We start from the raw sequence: 4,279 nt of genomic DNA, 5'->3' as shown, positions 1-4,279 counted from the left end.
AGCGTCCTCCTCCTCCTCATCATCAGACAATGCAACGACCTCCACTTCTTCGGGTTCTTCTTCAGGCTCTTCCTAGAATGGCTCCAGCGTAGGTGCAGGTGCTGGCGAGTCAACTTCTTGCTCCTAGGACTCCTCCTCATGTGGCTCCATGGACTCATACAAGCCACAAGGCAGGTAGTAGCCTCCGGTGCTGATGCGAGCGGTCTTATTAGCACGAGTCATCTACAGAATTAGATTTAGTCAGATTAGAAGCAATAATTTTCATAACAGAGTGAGGCAAAAGAAGCATACAACTTAGCAAATAACAAGGGTGAGATGGAAAGCATGAAGTGAGTGAAGCAAAAGAGGCTAAAACAACCATTGCTAACTAGGCTTGCGTCCTACAGTCAACACGGCTCTGATGCCAATCTATCACACCCTATTTTAAGGATAAAATGGGATGCAAATTCTTATGTGCGCCTAAAGATCAGTCACACACATAAGCCGAAAAATTATAAATAGTATCATCACAAGTGTTTATTACATCATGAATAGAAAGACATAGTCTTCACATAAATGTAGCGGAAGTATAAAGATAAATCTCTCACGGAAGCTCCATATCACAGGGACATCAACTGGTTGATCACAAGTCTAGTAATCCTTAGGAAAGTCATCATGACCATAGCCATCTGTTATCCGTCCAAGATTTTTATCCAAATAATGAAAATAAACAAGCGTAAGTACATGTCATACTCAACAAGTGTAAGATGGGATTCATGAGGCTCAAAAGGCTTGACACAGGTTTAACAGCATTCAGCTTTTAGTTGTCACAATTTTAGCATAAGTGTAGCAACATGTTGTTTCAATCCCAAAGTAAAACACATGATCAATGTAAACATGAATAATGTATAGCATAAATAGATAATTCTTAGTGGTCATCTATTCCATAAGGGTCCAAGGCCGCTCGTGACCATGAGCACGGCTGATATACTAGTTTTACACTCTGCAGATGTTGTACACTTTCACTGTGAGTCATGATACCCATATGCCCAGGTTAATTACTCCCAAAACACTTCCAAGGTGAGTAGGCAGGGGTCACTATGAAGACTTTTAATGGTTCATCTAACAAGTTAGGGCCATTAGATCCACTCAGCAAATAGATGTAGAGCCCCCTTCCTGATGGCACATTGACGCGCAGCCTATACACATAGGGACAGAGGCCGCACTATATCCGATTCAGCAAGCCATTCTTACACCAATAAAGATAACCTCTAACAAGCTAGAAAAAGTTGGTAAAACAAATCTACGTCTCACTACGAACACACAGACGCAAAGATCACAAAAATCGGAGCTAAAACAAAGAAGTTATGATTTAAACAAAATTTTCTTTAGTAAAATAATAGATTAAATCTAACCCTGAATTTTAAAAGTTGAAAACATACTTAACAATAGTATAAACATGTAGATTTTGGAATTATGAACCTAACACAAGTTGAACGGATCAAATCGAAGTTAAAACGGAGATTTTATGGCCTACAGAAGATAGTGGCAGTCTTGTAAATAGATGAAACTTGATTTTTCAATTTAAAATAATTAAAATCTGATTTTAAACCGAACCAGGGACTGCGGCCACAATTTGAAGAAAAGACAGGGGCTCTTTAACAAAAGTTCAGGGACGGCGGGTTAAGACCCAATTAATTGTAAGGGCCTTTTTACAAATTTCGCAGCGAAGGGGTATCTTCTAATCTGGGCCCTTCATCTTAGATTGGATGGCTCAAAACAGATCTGGAAAGGATGGGAGACACCGGCGAGATTGGCGGCGAGCTCCACGGTGGGACCATGGCTGGAGACAGGCAGCGCAAGTGATTCATGACCTACGGTCCACGAGAAAACAAATCAAAGGCACTAGGAGAAAGAGCAGAAGATGGCGAATTCATCTTGGGGGTCGGACGGGGCTTCGATGGCACAAAGGCGAGCTCACCTCGGTTGGGGCAGCTCGGGCTTACTGGTGAGGTTACGACAGTGGCATGAGCATGGTAAAAAGCGAGAGAGGGACACGGTTAAGCGGGTAGCTTCATTACCTAGTCCTGAAGTGCAGCAAGTACTCCTCGTCGGTGGCGAAGCGAACAACGGTGGGGAAAGCTCGACAGCGGCGATTTTAGGGCTACGGCTTCGCTGCTAGGCTCAATGCGGCTCTAGGCTTGACAGAGGGAAATGGCGCACCTATTGCTTAGTTTTATAGGGCCTAGGCATGGCGCGCACGCTAAGACCAAGGCGCGGCGGCGAGGCGGATGCGGACTCCAGGCGGTGAAGTTCGGATCGGACATGAGCAGAGGAAAGGGAAGACCCTGACAGCAGGGTTGGGCCATCAGCGTCACAAGGGAGGAAAGAGCGGCGCGGCGCGCTGCTGGCTGTGGGCAGAGCGAAGCTAGGCCGACGCTTGCTAGGCCACGGGGGAAAGGAGAGCAGGTCGCGTGAGCAAAACGGCGTGCGGATGGAGCTAGGCCGACGGAACTAGGCCAACAGGCCGAATAGAGAGGAGGCAAAGAAAATCCTTTTCCTTTTTCTTTTTCTAATTTTCCAAACCAATTTTGAAATAATTCAAATCAATTTGAAGTTTGATTTCAAATCACATAATTCAAAAATAATATGCGGCAGCATGTATGCACATACATGTATGTAGACCTATATTTGATTTCAATTTTAACAAAGTTATTATTTTTCTAAATTTCAATGCTCACAAAATACATAATTAAATCATTTTCTCCTAATTTAAAACCATGCAAATTTTAGGGTGTTGCTCCTCAAATGCACCCTCAAGTGCCCTCGAGTGAAGATAATTATAGACGGAGTAGAATTTCAAGCCAAGCCTAGTAGTATTGAAGACATAAGGTTTGGATATAATATTAGGAATGGATTGGTTAAGGAAACACCATGGCACTATATCCTATAGCGGCAGAGCAGTAACCTTGATAAATCACAATAGATTAAAGGTAGAATGTCACCTTCAAGCCCCCAAAGTAGAACTGATGGTTTGTAGTATGCAAGCAGCAAGCGTTGAAGAAGTACCAGTCGTATGTGAATACCCCAATGTGTTCCCTAAGGAGTTACCGAGAATGCCACGAGATAGAGATTTGGAGTTTATAATTGACCTAATCCCCGGAACTACACCAATTACCAAGAGACCCTATCGAATGGTAGCCAACGAGTTAGAAGAATTAAAGAAGCAGTTACGAGAGTTACAAGAGAAAGGATATATCCGACCAGGGTCATCCCCTTGGGGATCACCAGTTTTGTTTGTAAAGAAGAAAGATGGCAGTCTTAGGATGTGTATTGACTATTGATCACTCAACGAAGTCACCATCAAGAACAAGTACACGTTACCTAGAATAGATGACCTATTTGACCAGTTAAAGGATGCCAAGTATTTCTCCAAGATAGATCTAAGATCAGGCTACTATCAATTGAAGATTTGGCTCAGTGATATACCAAAGACCGCATTCGTGATCTGCTACGGACAGCATGAGTTCACCGTGATGCCGTTTGGACTAACCAATGCCCCAGCATATTTCGTGAACCTGATGAACAAGGTGTTCATGGAAGAACTGGATAAGTTTGTAGTAGTATTCATCGACGACATTCTCATCTATTCAAGAGGTGCTGAAGAACATGAACAACAATTTAGAGCAATTTTGATCAAGCTACGAGCACATGAGTTGTATGCCAAGTTCAGTAAATGTGAGTTTTGGCTACAAGAAGTCGCATTCCTAGGACACATTATCACCGTAGGAGTAAAAGTAGACCCAGAGAAAGTTAAGGCCATATCGAAATGGAAGCAACCAACCAATGTGACAGAAGTTCATGGTTTCCTCGGACTAGCAGGATACTACCAAAGATTTATTGAAGGATTTTCAAAGATCGCAAAACCCATGACATCCCTAACACAGAAAGGAAAAGAATTCAAGTGGACAGAAACATGTGTGGTAGAACTAGCTAATCTAATACCTCCCAGGAGTACTTGTCTCCTATTAGACACTAAGTACTCAAGAGAGGACACTAAACTACGCAGTTTCATCGAGCACACCCCAAGGGAGCACTCGAAAATCCACATTTTTTCATCAGAATCATAAATAAGAGAATACAGCTTACAACATTCTTAAGTCATTTCTTACATCACTTTATTACAGTAACATAATATTACCTCAATTGATTATAACAACAAAATATAACAATATTATCAGAGTTATAGAGGAAGTAAAGATTAATTTAATGACATGGTAGAGCATTAACATAGTGGATA

The sequence above is a fragment of the Miscanthus floridulus genome, chromosome 1, assembly GCF_019320115.1.
Source record: "Miscanthus floridulus cultivar M001 chromosome 1, ASM1932011v1, whole genome shotgun sequence".
Lineage (NCBI taxonomy): Eukaryota > Viridiplantae > Streptophyta > Magnoliopsida > Poales > Poaceae > Miscanthus > Miscanthus floridulus.
The sequence above is the reverse complement of the archived record's forward strand: the minus strand, read 5'-3'. Positions refer to the sequence as shown.